This window comes from Geotrypetes seraphini, chromosome 4 (genome assembly GCF_902459505.1).
Source record: "Geotrypetes seraphini chromosome 4, aGeoSer1.1, whole genome shotgun sequence".
Taxonomy (NCBI): domain Eukaryota; kingdom Metazoa; phylum Chordata; class Amphibia; order Gymnophiona; family Dermophiidae; genus Geotrypetes; species Geotrypetes seraphini.
The window spans coordinates 229,912,167-229,928,986 of record NC_047087.1 but is presented as its reverse complement, the minus strand read 5'-3'; the positions used below and the strand labels follow the sequence as shown (position 1 = coordinate 229,928,986).

The following is a 16,820-nucleotide window of genomic DNA, read 5'->3' as shown; positions in this document are numbered from 1 at the left end:
TCTCCCATTTCCCATCTCAATCCTTTCTCAGCCTCCTATTTCTTGCTATCTACTCCCCATTAACACATTTCTACCACTGTACTCACTGCTCTCTCACTCATCTTGTCATCTCCCTTTTGACCTCGCGACATCGGAGGGAACACTTCTGGGTCAGCTGCAGGAGGCACTTAGGAGCCGCTGCCTGCGGTTTTGAGTGAACATTGCATTAAGACGGAAGAGTGATCTAGCAAGAATGTAAACACCCGGGGGTGGCAGAGGCCACACAAAATACCTCACAGGGCCGCATTAAGGAAGGGGGACGGATGCTTTTGGTCTCCTTTGTTTTTGAACAAGATTTGAACCATATAATGAAACTTTACTTTCGGAATTTACATCAAGACTTTTCTGGACAAAGAATTTGGATCTATCCAGATGTATCCAAGATAACATAAGATTGCAGAAAAGAGTTTCTTTCCATGTGATGAAACAAAAAGATTGGGGGCTTCTTACCTCTTAGCATACCCCTGTAAATGTTTGGTTCACTACCTGGGGATTAAGTACACTTTCTTTTTACCATCACAATTGAGAGCCTTTCTAGACCTTAAAAAGATCTCTTAAGTAATGTAATTTAATTCAGACAATCAGCTGGATCTTAAGTTTTTGGGATTTGTCAAGTGTCGTCAGCTTTCCTGTAATTAATTATTTAATTTTCCTGTTTATTCTCTCCATGGAACTTAATAGATTACCCTGTTTAATTTTGGTCTAGGAAAGGAATTGGATTATTACTTTTATAATATTTTGTTGCTTGGAAAAATTTTATGTTCTGTATTTCTGTAACAAGTGTATTACTTGTGATATATTAAAAAAAAAATATATATATATTTATATTTTGACTAGCCCTTTTAAATTCATTAGTCTGGTTAATGTTAGAAAACAAAACTGTGACATACGCTTCTTACTTTATATCTGGGGTGTCCAACCTTTTGGCTTCCCTTGGCCTCATTGGCCGAAAAAAATGTTTCTGGGGCCGCGCAAATGTTGCAGCAAGACAGAGGAGGGAGCCGGCAAGACGGTAAACACCTGGGGGTAGCTAAGGAAAACACTGTATCGCCCTCGACTGCGGCCGCACAGAATACTTCACGGGCCGCAGGTTGGACACCCCTGCTTTATATAGTTGATCAAAAAATAAATTAAAGTGATTGATTAATGTGTATCTAATGTGTATCAAATTGATATAGAAAATAGTAAATGTGCATATTAAACCAGTTGTTAGAATCTGGACTTCAAGCAGTTGTCAAGATTTATAACTGAAAGAATGCATCTGCTTCCAAGTGTAGCATATCCTAAAGTGCACTTTATTGGAGAGTGAAATACTCAGCTTCTCTTATGGTACTACGGTATATTCAAATGGAAAGATTCTTTTGTACTAGAAAATTCATCTTTTCTTCTTGTCTGTGCTTATTGTTAATCACAAAGAAGTAATGGCTGTAATTTTACAAACTGTACAGGTATATGGTTACAAATTTGATGCTTTCAGGAATATTGCAGCTTTTTAAAGAGGACAATTATTGTCGCTATTGAGTGATTACAGCTTATTGGTCTATAATATAATTTATTGGTCTGTAATATAATTTAAAAGTAAGATTTGTGTATTGGTAAAATTACTGAGCCCATTGATTTGTCAGTTCATCTCTAAAATTCTCAATTGTATATTGTGTTACAACTTTCCTTAGAAGAGTTTTAGTAGAAATTAGTGCATACATTGAAAAAGTAGTTTGGTTCTGTTTATTTTCCTTGTTTCTTGAGCCATGGAGGGGCATTTTCGATAGGACATCTAAATCAAGTTTGGATGTTTTGGCAGGCGGGGTAGGATGTTGGTGTTTTATGGGGCCCAGCGGCAGGAAGGAGTGGGTATCCTTCCTGCCGATTTATGCTGAGGAAAGGTACAGGAGTGTGTGGGGGTTGCCAGGGGATGTTGGAGGTGGTGGGGGGGGGGGGGAGGAGTGTAGGGCAATGATTTTGTGTAGCGGGTTGCGGGGGAAGGGAGAGGGCAATCGGATCTCCATGCTAGTTCAGCTGATCCTGGCAAGGAAATCCCCCATCAGCTGAGCTTGCAGGACTCTCCAAAATTGGCTCAGCTGATGGGAAGCCTAGGGTTTTATTTTTTTTGCCACTCTTTGGGTGGTGGGAGGGTGTCATGACCACTGGGGGAGTAAGGGGGGGTCATGCCTTAAACCCTCCAGGGGTCATCTTGCCAATTTAGTTACCTTTGGGGCACTTAAACTTGTTTTTACATTTGTCTAAGTCCGGCATATAAGTTCTGCCTAGGATGTCCTGGGAAAGCTTCAATTATTATCAGGATGTCCAGGTTTAAGCCTGCCCATAACACACTTCCCAATATGCCCCTTTGAGCTCTGGACACACAACAGCTTAAAAGTGCTGCTGAATGTCAAGAAAGTTTTTGATTATCGGCACTTGGACGTCCCTGCTATTAGGACGTTCAAGTGCCGACTTAGGCAGTTTTTTTAATACATTTTAAAGTTTTGATTATGCCTCTCATTTTGTCCAATAATAAATTAATGTCCAGCGTATAAAATTATGTTCTATAGAAGGTGTATATCAACCCACTGTTGGAAAATGGTCCCCTTCTGACCAACCACTAAATATCTTCTACTCAAAATTGAATTCTTCAGACCCTCAGAGATGTCACCAGTGGTTCAAAAGTTTTCATAACCGCTGGCTTTACACATCAAATCGTCGCTGGGTCACTCTTAAATATTTATTTTTGTGTTTAAAGGTTTTTAAGACTTCTAAGGTTTTTACTAAATAACCATCATTCCTATTTGCATGCTTAATACTTAGCTTAGGTGGTGAGAATAAGGGACAAGTGCGCCGACATGTTTCACCCTTAGGGGGTTTCCTCAGGGCTACAATCCCTTTATGCTGATTTCCACGACACACGACCACCTAAAATGCTTTAGAATCGTGTTTGAGGCTTGTGCAGATGATGACGGAGCTGGCAGGGATAGGGATTGAACTCCCGGGGACAAGACAAGAATGGAGATAGATCCCACGGGGACAAATTTGTTTCCATGTCCTTCTCTACTGCTCAAAAGAGAAAAAAACAGTACCCTAGAGAAGATGTGTCTCAACAATAGGAGAGTTTCTACTATTTTGCAGATGTTTCTATAGGGAGCCTTGATGCTGAAAACTGTAGTTGTTGTAGGAGCTGCTGCTGTTGGAGAAACTCTGAGTCCTCATCGTGGTACCAAAGAGCATAGAGTAGAATGCCTCCTCAGTGCAGACTATGGTGCCATCAGTATACCTAGGACCGACTGCCTCGGTCAGCTCAGTTCATTGCCTGTCCAAATATTCTTTGTACACAGAGCATGAGCAATGTCTTTTCTAGCTTGAGAGGCTGATTGAACTGCATGATACTGGTATGGACTATTCTTGGCAATTTGTTAGGAATTAATAACTTTTAATGACTCCCATTCCAGGTTCACAAACCAGTGAAATTTGTGTTTGAGATCTCCATGGACAATTAATACCACTCCAATGTGCTGGTGATTTTGTATGCCAGAATTCCTTCCTTAGCAGTAGGAAGCTTGAAACTTCAAAATCCATACTCTTATACACTGTAAGAGTATGGATTTTGAAGTTTCAAGCTTCCTACTGCTAAGGAAGGAATTATGTCTTACACTTTCTGGTATGGCAAGTTGTGTGTTGTTTTTTTTTTGGGGGGGGGGTTGTTTTTGACTAATCCACAGAAGCAATGCAGGATTGCCCAATTCGGGTCCTCGAGATCTACAGGCAGGCCAGGTTTTCAGTATATCAACAATGAATATGCATGAGAGATTTACCTGTACTGCCTTCTTGGTATGCAAATCTCTCTCATGCATGTTCATTGTGGATATTCTGAAAACCTGGTCTGCCTGTAGATCTTGAGGACTGGAACTGGGAAGCCCTAGAAAATTCTAGGACACGGGAGAGATCCCTCCTGTACCGGCCTACCAGGTCATACGGCAGGCCAGCAGAGGCCTGCAACAAGTCCAAGAGGGGGTCAGGTGGTCACTGGGTATTGACCTGAATATAGGATGAGACCCCCATTTTGGGGCCATTTTTTTGGCTCTAAAATCTCATCCTATATTAGAGTATATACAGTACTTCATAATGCAGTCTGGATTTTGATGCACATTTGCCTTGAAAAAGGCAAAATGATCAAAACACTTCTTCTGCATGCTACCTAAGAAAGATCACAAAACATTGAATCTCAAAGGAAAGAAAATGCTTTGAGAATAATTTCACTATATTAAAACTACTGTGCTATATACAGTAGCATGTGCAGAAACCAAGATAAGTAATAAAGTGAATTCTTGAATAGATATTCAGCACCAATGAGTGGCAAGCACTTAAGTCTACATATAGAGGTTTTGGCAAGGAGACTGGCATGGATCAGTGTGTCTGATATCTGGAGGATGTAAATGAATGATGATCTTTCTTTTAATGACAGGTAAGAGGTATGTGTTAATAAGATCAGTGTCAGACATTACTTTGCCTCTTCAATTACTTGTGAAATTTCCTAACAGATATGTCCAAGATGCCTTTTAAAAATCCAGAAGTCAATGGTTAAGATAGCCCTGAGCTATGGGGGCTTCCCTTCGTGCAACTAATTGATTTAGATTATTTGCCAGTAGAGAAAACCTTCTTGCTTACCTACAGTGGGGGATAAATTTCACATGTACCTGCCTACTTTTTCAGAGGAAATTGAATTATAAGCTGTATGTTAGATTGAGGGAGCTCATGAGATCGTGGCCACACAAAAAAAATCTGTTAATGTTCAGAATATCCTAGAAGAGAGTTAGTCGGTGTTTGCATTGTTGAATGATATGGCCTGCTTGTGAGTCTAATTTTATCCTACTGCCTTTGGAGAACCCCATTACAAATAGGCAATTTATATATTTATTTTTAAATGGTAACAAACTGTTCGGGGATAATCAGTACAAGATCTCCAAGATGAGAGCTGCTTTGACACGTGTAAGGTGGCATTGAGGAAGTGAAGAGCAGGTTCTATGATTGTCAATAAGCCTCTTGTGCTAATTATTTTGAAAATATTGTTTTGATTTATGCCCAGTTTTTTTGCATATTTATAGTTGCCATCTTGTTGGATAACTTCACTCACAGAACATTGACCTCAAAGATATAATTAGCTGGGTTGTTTAAGAAAAAATAGACATTACAAACATTAGGAAAACTGTCGGACTGTCAACTGATTAGCATGCTGTTAGTATCCTCTGATCTGATTAGCTGTGGGTGCCTATAAACCTGTTTTCAATTTGATCTCATTTTTCATCTAGCGTCTTCAATAGAATATCACACTCAATAATTAAATTCCAATTAGCATGTTATAGAAGCATTTAATGTTTGTACTGTAAAAATATTATACAGTAAGCATGATCTTGGGTTAGTGTTACTTGGCAGCAAGGATTTTTTTTTCCTAACTCATGAATTTAGTGTGGGTAAATTGTTAGATGTGGGGACTCTGCATGTTCAAATACTGTATGTCTCATATTGCAAATTGCGATTTTAAAAATTACATTTGAAACAAGACTTACCATATATACTTGAATATAAACAGAGATTTTGGGGCCAAAAATGGGGATCTTGGTTTGTCCTGCTCAAACCGCCTCCCCCTCCACAGAGTTCTCCTGCCAATGGCCCCTACCCCTTCAGAAATATCCTCTCCACTATTGGGAAAACTGAACAAGCCAGATTTCTAGAGAATGATACACAGGAATCTAGGGAAGACTTTCTGGCCAAGTCAAAAGCAGTCAAAACAGCAGTCAGAGAGGCCAAATTTCGAATGGAGGAGAATCTAGCGAAGAACATCAAAAAGGGCGATAAATCCTTCTTCAGGTATATTAGTGACAGAAACAGAAACACAGATGGGATAGTACGCCTTAAGAAATATGACGGGAACTATGTAGAATCGGACTCCGATAAAGCCAAAATCTTAAATGAATACTTCTGCTCAGTCTTCACTTGTGAGACGTCGGGATCCGGCCCTCAGCTGCAGACAAGGGAAAGCACGGAAGACCCATTTCGAAATTTCAAGTTTACACCCAGCAGTGTCTACTATGAGCTATCAAGACTCAAGGTGAACAAAGCTATGGGACCAGACAAACTACACCCCAGGGTGCTCAGAGAGTTGAGTGACGTCCTGGCGGAACCATTATCCGCACTCTTCAATCTTTCCCTAGGTACAGGAAGAGTCCCGTTGGACTGGAAAACGGCTAACGTCATCCCGCTCCACAAAAAGGGATATAAGACGGAGGCTGCGAGCTACAGACCAGTGAGTCTCGCATCGATAGTGAGCAAACTAATGGAAACTCTAATCAAACGTCAATTGGACACGATCCTGTCCAAGGAGTATCTACGAGATCCCCGTCAACACGAATTTACAAAGGGAAAGTCCTGCCAATCCAATCTGATCAGCTTCTTTGACTGGGTAACAAGAAAGCTGGATATGGGGGAATCCCTAGACATTGTGTACTTGGACTTCAGCAAAGCATTTGATAGCATCCCACACCACAGGTTATTGAACAAGATGAGTTTGAGGGGATTAGGTGACACATTAACTGCAGGGGGTTAAGGACTGGTTTAGAGGTAGACTTCAAAGGGTGGTGGTAAACGGCACCCCCTCCGAAATGACAGAGGTGATCAGTGGAGTGCCACAAGGCTCGGTCTTGTGCCCGATCCTATTCAACATCTTCGTAAGCGACTTGGCTAAGGGTTTTCGAGGTAAAATTACGTTATTCGCCGATGACACCAAACTATGCAACATAGTGGGCAAGAGCACAACAGACAAAAGCACAGTGCCTGACAAAGGCTCAATACCCAACAGTATGACACATGACCTACTCCTACTGGAGCATTGGTCCAGGACTTGGCAACTAAGTTTCAATGCCAAAAAATGCAAGGTCATGCACCTTGGCAGCAAAAATCCATGCACGTCTTACACCCTAAATGGTGAGATCCTAGCAAGGACTGTAGCAGAACGAGACTTGGGGGTGATCATTAGTGAAGACATGAAGTCTGCCAATCAAGTGGAGAAAGCTTCATCCAAATCATAGGTTGTATCCGTAGGAGCTTCGTCAGCCTTAAGCCCGAGGTCATAATGCAATTGTACAGATCCATGATGAGACCCCATTTGAAATACTGTGTACAATTCTGGAGACCACATTACCACAAAGATGTGCGGAGAGTTGAGTCGGTTCAGAGAATAGCCACCCGGATGGTCTCAGGACTCAAGGATCTCCCGTATGAGGAACGGCTGGATAAGTTGCAGCTATACTCACTCGAGGAACGCAGAGAGAGGGGAGACATGATCGAGACGTTCAAATATGTCACGGGCCGTATCGAGGTGGAGGAAGATATCTTTTTTCTTAAAGGTCCCACGGCAACAAGAGGGTGGGAAATTTCATGGTGACACCAGAAAATATTTCTTCACCGAAAGAGTGGTTGATCGCTGGAATAGTCTTCCACTAGAGGTAATTGAGACCAGCAGCGTGCCAGATTTTAAGAAAAAATGGGATTGGCACGTGGGATCTCTTCATGGAGGGAGTTAGGGGGTGGGACATTGGTATGGGCAGACTAGATGGGCCGTGGCCCTTTTCTGCCGTCAGTTTCTATGTTTCTATAAACACACACAACACAAATGTCAAGTGCCTAATAGCTGACCAAAAGTGATAAAACATAAATTAAACCAAAATCCCAAGAAGTCACACCTTGCATGGAGTACAAAACCAAAGAAATAGAAAAAAACATTTCCTCCTAAACTGTACAAAATATAAAGATCACATATGCCAAGGATAATGTTAAGGGAGTACAACTAGGGCACCTATGCCAGGGATAACGTTAGGGAAGTATAACTAAGGCACCTGCCACCTAAGCTTGCTGGAAGCTGGAAGCTGAAGGTGGCACGGCCTGACAGTGGGATTTGAGGTCCCTCCCTAAATTTCTGCCTTGGACTTCAGCTATATCTAATTCTAGATCTGGCAGAACACACATTTCAAATATGACATATTCTAATTACAAAATAGAAAATTAAATATTTTTTTTTCTACCTTTTTGTGTATGATCATTTTTTAATTTTTTTAAATCATGTTGGTCCCAGGCTTTGGTTTCTGTTTCTTCCTGTCCTTAAGTTTTTCGTATGTTTTTCTTCCTTGTTTGTCTCTATATTAATTTGTATAAATTAATGCTTGGTTTTTAAGTTGTTTTTTTTTTGTTATACTATGAATTGATATTATACTCTTTTCTTATTTTTAATATATTTATTAGATGTATACCGCCTTGAAACCTGATTTGGTGATATAACAAAGTTTTAATAAACTTGAAACTTCTCTTAACTCTCCTACTTATTTGACATTTCTTTTTTCTCCTGCTCACCATCAATCTCTGTGTATCAGATTTCCCTTATTTGTGCCCCCCTATACTTCCTGTTCAGCAGCTCCCCTGTGTCCATCTCCCTGCATCCATCATCACCACTTTGACTCTAGCTCTTCCTTCTGTGTCCAGCATCACTCCTCTGTGTCCCTGTGCCTTTCTAAGCTCAGCAACTCCCTTTCCTTCTGTGTTTAGTATCTTCCCTTTGTGTCTATGTACCATTCCCTTGCAGTATCTTCCTTTTGTGTCCCTATCTCTATGCTCTCCTCCATGCCCATTATTTCCTCTCTGTTTCTGTATACATCTCTGTGTCCAGCTTCTCCCCATCTTCCTCCCAAATATCAATGTCTCTCCTTCCCTCTGCTGTGTATACTCTGTTCAGTATTTCACTCCCTTTCTTCATCACCTTAATTTATCTTTCCTTCATCTTCTTTTTCTTTCCCTTCCTTGCAGGCCCAGCACCTCTTTCCCTTTCATTTGACTGTAGCCCCCCTCCCACTGGACCAGACCAGTACCTCTTTCCCTTACCTTTTTATCTCCTGTCCTCCCTTTCCTCCCTTCAGTTTTGGCTTAAGCACCCCTCTGCTACCTAAGGAGAGCATAGTCCCCACAGGCCACCTCGTGACCTTCACTTTGCTGGGTCCTGCCTTCTGATGCAACTTCCTGTTTTTGCAAGAACAGGAAGATGTGTTACAAGGAGGGTTCTAGCCTGTGAGGATCCTTGGAGATAAATACTGCAGCTGGCAGAAGGGGAAGAAAGAAACTTAGAGATGCTGGACCCAGAGAAGCAGTAATCAAGTGTGGTTTGTTTGTTTTTTATATATAACTGCTGGAGCAATGCGATTTATTGGATCTGTCATGTATAATGCTCGTAACACTTGATATTGAATCTTTATATACAAACATTCCACAATTGAAATCCTATCTGTCATTCGATCTATCCTTGAACAAAGACTCCCAAGATCCCAACTGAGTTCATTAATGGAGTTGGCACAATTAGCTTTGATAAAGAATTTTTTTTAATGTTCAATGAACTATTTTTCTAGCAGATAAAGGGTACTGCTATGGGTGCCACAGTGGGCGAACCTATATGTTAAGAGATTTGAAGAAAAAATTATTTTTCAGTATGAGTATAAGGATCACATTTTCCTTTTGAAAAGATGTATAGATGATGTTTTATTATTGTGGCAAGGTGATCACCAAGAGTTGAATGATTTTTATCTCTTGGTTAAACTCGTGTGATCAAAATTTAAAATTTCAAACCCACGGATAAGAATAGGTACCTACATTACATGACCAAAGTTTTCATGTCCAAACTCTCAAAGACATTATTTTCCAGAAAGTCAAATTTTACATATAAGAAAACTATGCAAAATTTTAGAAAAATATTATGCCCAAACTAGTGTATTTGAACCAGAGGTTCAAAGAAAAGGGTTATCCAACTCACTGTAATACATGAGCTTTATAAAAGAGCCAAAAATACAGACACTTCATCACTTCTGACAACCCAAGAAAATAAAAAATTGAATAATTTTTTTATCTTAATCTGAAGACATTAAAAAGATTCTAAGGAAACATTGGTATCTTTTACAGAGTTTAGACTGTTTAAAAGATAAATCTTTGTGACCCATAGAAGAGGACAGAATTTGAAGAATAAACTTGTTTTATCAACCCTCCTTACTCTGAAGACTATAAAAGAAAAGTGTGAACATTTTTAAATGTGGGAAATGTTTATTTTACAAACGATTGTAATTACTACTATTAATTATTTCTAGAGTGCTACCAGATGTACACAGCACTGTACAGAGTCACAAAGGAGACCAGTCCCTGCTCAAAAGAGCTTACAATCTAAACTAGTGTTTCGCAAATTTTCCGGCCAGCGGCATACTAAATCCAGTGCCCCAGCCGGAAAGCACCCAGAAGTGCGTGGACGTCAACACAATGATGTCACACGCATGCATGGAGGCCCATCTAGCCACGACCCGCTTCAGTGGAGAGATACGGGAGGTAGGGAGAGGAGGAGAGACTAGTGCTGCCCGATTCAGGAAAAAATTTTCGATTCGATTGATTCAGCCTATTGAATTGGTTTTTTGATTCGATTTTCCTGCCCAATTGGGTGGGTTTTTGTTTTCCAAACATCCTGGTGGGTTTATTTTATAGCCTCTTCACCCCCTTTGCCTTCTCCTAACCACACTGGCGCTGTGGTGTAAACAAAATAAACAAACAAAAAAGACTTTTCCTCTCACTGTTAAATCCTAGCTCACGTTTGCGGTCTAACACAAGCTCTGGCAGGATACACGTTTCAAATCTGACATATTGTAATCACAAAACAGAAAATAAAATTAGTTTTTCTACCTTTTGTTGTCTGGTCATTATTCAAATCTTGTTGGTCCCAGCTCTGGTTATCTTCTGATAACTTGCTTGCTTGCCAGGATCTCCTTCTTTCTTCTTTTTCCGTGCTAACCATCCATCTGTCATCTCTGTCCTCCCCATCTGTTTCCCTTCCCTCCCCCAGAGGTCTGGCATCTTTCCTTTTTTTTGTCTCCCTCCACAGATCCACCTTTTCTTAACTACCCTTTCATCCAGCATCTCTCCCCCCACCCCAGGGTCCACCATCTCTCCCTTTCTTTACCCAACTACCCCCCTCCCCACACCATCCCTTGTGTCCAACTTCTCTCCCTTTTTGTTCCTTCCCTCTATAAATCCCAATGTCCATCATCTCTCTCCCTCTCCTCTATTTTTAGACCCATTATTTCTCCCCCCCCCCAAAGTCCGGCATATGCACATCTCTTTGAACCCCCCTTCCCTCCGTGTACTTCTATACCAAGGCCCCCCTCTCCCTGAAGGCCTGTGCCACCATCCCTGAAGGCCTGTCTCCCCCCCCTTGAAGGCCTGTGCCACCATCCCTGAGGGCCTGTCTCCCCCCCCTTGAAGGCCTGTGCCACCATCCCTGAAGGCCAGTCTCCCCCCTCCCTTGAAGGCCAGTCTCCCCCCTCCCTTGAAGGCCAGTCTCCCCCCTCCCTTGAAGGCCAGTCTCCCCCCTCCCTTGAAGGCCAGTCTTCCCCCCCCCTTGAAGGTCTGCTTGTCTTCCCCCCCTTTGAAGGCCTGTCCCCCCCTTGAAGGCCTGCATCCCACCCCTGAAGGCCTGCCTGTCCCTCCATCCTTGAAGGCCTGCATCCCACCCCTGAAGGCCTGCCTTCCTGTCCCCCTGGAGGACTACTCACCCCCCCCCCCCCCCCGGAATGCCTGTGTGTTCCCCTGGCCTCCCACTGGTGTCCGGCTTCCCCCCTGGCCTCCCGCACACTATTTACCTAATAGGAGCAGCCCGCAGAGAAGATCGAGGTGCTAGCGATCTTTTCAAACTGCTTCGGAGCTGTTTCCTCTGCCACGGTCCCGCCCCTCCTCTGATGTCAGAGGCAGGATCGCGGCGGAGGAAACAGCTCTGAAGCAGTTTACAAAGATCGCTAGTACCTCGATCTTCTTTGCAGGCTGCTCATATTAGGTAAATAGTGTGCGGGAGGCCAGGGGGGAAACCAGATGCCAGGGGGGGCGGCCAGACACCAACACTTCCCGACTGACCCTCCCCCCTCGCCCTCTTAAGCAGGTGCAGCAGCTGCTGGCCAGCAAGAGCAGCGCTGCTGCTCCTGCTTTAGGTGGCGAGGGGGGAGGGTCAGCCGATTCAGACGCTGGCCATGAAGAGAGTAATCTGCACTGGATGACTTCCTACAGGGCATGCCTCTTGCTGCGAGAGGCACATCCTATAGGCAGTCAGCCAGCGTGGACGACTCTCCTCCTCGCCAATGTGTTGCGGCACACCTGAACTCTCAGGAGGCACACAGTTTGCGATACACTGATCTAAATAGACAGACAAACAGGATGCCAGGGTAGGAGATAGTTAGGGGAGGGGTGGTTAATCTACTGGCCAGGGTGGTGAGCAGTGGGGAGTAGGGTTATGGATTGAAGGCTAACTGACACATTTATGTCTGCAATTAATGGCATGAAAGTGAAATGTGACGTATTTTTACAAATTGCTCTTCATCACATATGATTTTATATAATCATTTGTTCATGCAATTTATTATGACCCCCTTTCATTAAGCTAGGTTAGGGTTTTTTATTGCTGGCTGCTGTGATACAATCTCATAGAATTCCTATGAGTGTCAGAGCTTTTAATGCAGTGGCTGGCGATTAAAACCCTAACATGGCTTGATTTGAAAGGGGGGCTTATATGTTAGTTTCTGTTTCAAGCTCCATGTGTTTTTTCTATCTGAACCCAAAAGTTGTATCAAGAGAGTGTTTAGAAGCTCCTCTCGTAGAGCATTGTAAGGAAAAGAATCATATTTATGAATGTCTTAAAATTTGTGTACTGTGAAAACAATCACCTACATGGAGAGGGTAATTTTATATTGATTACTTTTGAAAGAAGAGCAGAGATTAGTTTTTCTGTTGAACACTGTACAACCCTTAGAACTTAGCACAGGACTTATCTGGTTTTTGTTTTTAATGTTGATCTACTTTTACAATGTTTTTATAAGAAGATCTGGTTTCACAAGATGTCCAGATTTTAATAAGGGATTTAGCAGGAAGATTGTATAATATGTTTTTATTATTTATTTGATTAGATTTTTTTTTTATTTTTAGTTCTTCTGGGGAGGGATATAATGTTGCTGTTTTATATGATCAGTCTATATCAGGGGAGTTCAGTCTATATCAGGGGAGTATTTTGTGCGGCCCCAGTTGAGGGCAATGCAGTGTTTTCCTTTGCTGCCCCCAGGTGTTTACCGTCTTGCCAACTCCCTTCTCTGTCTTGCTGCAGCATTTGCGCGGCCCCAGAAACATTTTTTTCAGCCAATGTGGATCAGGGAAGTCAAAAGGTTGGACACCCCTGGTCTATATTGTATATTATGGATTTTAGTTTTTATGCTTTAGCTTTATATTATAATTTGCATATGCTCTTTTATTGCTAATGTACAAGTTTTTTTTTTTTTAATGTATACAATACAATATCGTTTGCTTGAAAGTTTTTGAAAATTTTTAAAGAAATGTACATACATCATTGAAAATGTTTTTTCCATTTCTTTTTGTTATTTTTTACATTCTTATTTCTTTCTTCTTTTTTTTGTTGTTGTTGCTGTTTTATTTAGGCCCTCTTTTATCAAGCCACGTTAGGTTTTTTTTTGTTGCTGTTTTATTTAGGCCCTCTTTTATCAAGCCACGTTAGGTTTTTTTTTATTGCCAGCCACTGCGGTAAAAGCTCCAATGCTTATAAGAATTCTATGATAATTATAACAGTTTATATACCACAGGACTGTGAAGTTCTATGCGGTTTACAATGGTTAAAAGATGTTACAAATTAATTAGAATTAACAAGGTTAGAAGCTAGTTATTAACAGCGCTAGAGATCAGTTATTATGGAGTAGGTTTGTACAGGTTAGTTGCCTAAATATTTCAGGAACAGATATGTTTTTAGGTGTTTTCCTAAATTGATCATCAGCGCTTTTACTGCAATGGCTGGATATTTAATTTAAAAAAAAAAAATAAAAACACCTCCCTAACGAGGCTTGATAAAAAGGGGCCTTAGTTTGTCAGTTAGTGAACCCCCCCCCCTTTTTTTTTTTTGTTAAATTGCCGTTTTTAAAATACTTTTTAAAGCCGTTTTAAACGGCGATGATGTAATCTGACGTTTTCGGCAGGAAACACAATGTTAAGCACTTTGAATCTGGCTTTAGTGAATTTAATTCTGTGTGACCCTGTTTCATGACAAAATTGCTGGTTTTCAGGTACTTTTTAATGAGTGTTTGAGATTTAAAAATCGGGAGCTGTTTTTACATTCACCTGCACTGTAAAATATATGTATGTGCTATAGGTTCCTGTTTTATACTAAAATTATTGCTGTTCAGGTTCTTTTTAAGGGCTTTTTAATGTAAATTAGATTGGGGTTATTTTTAACTTTCACTTATATTGGCAATATATTGTGTGCATGCAAGATATTCATGCCTACAAGTTTTAAAGATTCATAGTTGTATTTCACATTATCTTTTTGTATTGTGCAGTTCCTTTTTTAAAAACATCTGAATTATTTTAACATTTGAATTTGGGTAAGCTGATAGGACTTTGATAAGTATTTTTGTGTTTTGTTTTGTTTTTTAGTGCTTTGGAAGGCTCTGCCATTATATAAAGTGGTGCAATTTGAGAGGTAATTTTACCAACACATATTTTTGGTTCTTTTTTCTTTATCCCCTGTTTTCTTTAGTTTGAATGGTATTAATTTTAATTGATAATTTCTACTTTTATTATGGGTTGACTTTTGATTTTTTTTATGGTTTCACTTATGTTTATATTTTAATGTGTTTGTTCTTATATGTGGATGTATATATGTTATCTACATTCTATCAGACTCTAGTTATAATTTGTGGTTGTTTCCCCTGATGTGAGCGCTGAGGCGCTGAAACATATTGAGTAGTTTAAAAATCTTTTTTGAAATCTGAATATTGAAAATACCTAGCTGAGACTACTTGATTTTCTAATAAAAGACTGATTTGAGCTTTTTTTTTTTTTTTTTTTTACTGTAAAACTTTTTTTTTAAACATACGAGCTATGTTAATTTCTCTTACCACATCCTCTGGTGATGCATTCCGGAGCTTAACTGTTTTCTGAGTGAAATTTCCTTCTATTGGTTTTAAAAGTATTTCCCTGTAACTTCATCAAGTGTCCCATAGGCTTTGTAATATATAATTAAATTAAAAATTGATCCACTTGTACCTGTTCTAAACAACTCAGGATTTTGTAGACCTCAATCATATCTCCCCTCAGCCATCTCTCTTCCAAGCTGAAGAGCCATAACCTCTTTAGTCTTTCCTCATATGAGAGGAGTTCCATTCCCTTTATCACCTTGGTTGCTCTTCTTGGAACCTTTTTTAATTCCGCTATATCTTTTTTAAGATAAGGTAACCAGAATTGAACACAGTATTTGAGGTGAGATCACAACTTGGAGCGATGCAGAGGAGTGTGTGGCACAATGGTTGGACCTGCAATCTCAGAACCCTGAGGTTATAGGTTCAAATCCTTGCAGTGCTCCTTGTGACCCTTGGCAAGTCACTTAGGGCTAGATTCACTAAACTCACCTAAGCGATCTGATCCTTGGCCGAGTCTTCATGGGCGACAAAGTGTCGTCATGCAAATTGCAGCGATCGGAAACACGCCCCATAGCGACCCCATGGAGAGCGATCCAGACGCATGCACAGACCATTTTCGTAGCCTGTAGATGCGGTCCACGCATGTGCTGGCTCTCCACACAATAAGCGAGGTCAAAACAAGGGGGGAGGGGGCTGGAACACAACATGCTAACAGAACACACTGCAGGGGAATAAACACCAGAAACGCACCAACAAAGGTTGCTGGTTACTCGCGAGCCCGTGGTTTTAACCCGCGGGTTTAAAGTGGGGCTGCATTACGGGTTAAAACCACAGGCTCAAAGGGCGGCAGAGAGCAGCGTTTTTGCACAAGGGAGATGTTTTATTTCAGGGCTGGGATTTCAGGGCTGCAGGGCTGGGATTTCAGGGCGGCAGAGAGCAGGACAGTCAGAAAGGATGTGAGCGACTGGTCTTCAGCAGTCGCTTCTTTTTTGATTGGTCAGCCCAGTCGATGTTCCTGAATTTGTTTAGTGAATCGCTGCTTTCCTACTTTGCATGCGTGGATTGGATCGGGAGGCAGGTTAGTGAATTGGGTCGGGAAATGATCGGTAAGCTTACTTAATGTAGGCCTTAATCCTCCACTGCCAAACTAAACTAAAACTTAGCTTTGTGTATACCTAGTCTTCAACCAAAATAGAGCTTGACTCTGTTAATAGTAACTAAAAAAGTAATGGTCAGAAAATATTAATGTGACTGATTTCCGAAGTGTTTGGCAAATAAAATAGTTTTTAAATATTTGCAAAAAAGTTGAAAAAGACCAGGACTCCAGGTACATTAAATAGACTGTGAGCCTGCTGGGACAGATAGAGAAAATGCTTGAGTACCTGATTTGTAGCCCATTCTGAGTTCCTTTAGGAGGATAAGCTAATATATAAATTATAGCATTCTTAGTTTTGTTTACCATCCCTTTCTAATAATGCCTAGTATCTTGTTTGCTTTTTGGCAGCTTCCGCACATTGGGCGGAAGATTTCAATGTATTATCTACAATGATACCCAGATCTTTTTCTTGGCCGCTGACCCCCAAGGAACATCTGGGTAACTATAATTTGGATTATTCTTTCCAATGTGCATCATTTTGCATTTGCCCACATTAAATTTCATCTGTCATTTGGATGCCCAGCCTTCCAATTTTCTAAGGTCTGCCTGCAATTTTTCACAGTCTGCATGCATTTTAACATCTAAACAAATTTATCAATGTT

The 16,820-nt window shown here is 40.9% G+C and overlaps 1 protein-coding gene across 12 annotated transcripts in view; it reads left to right on the top strand.

Moving 5' to 3' along the window:
• Positions 1-16,820, top strand: part of KAT6B (lysine acetyltransferase 6B) — a 490,670-nt gene that overhangs the window by 82,928 nt on the left and 390,922 nt on the right. The gene's annotated exons all lie outside the window — the stretch shown is intronic.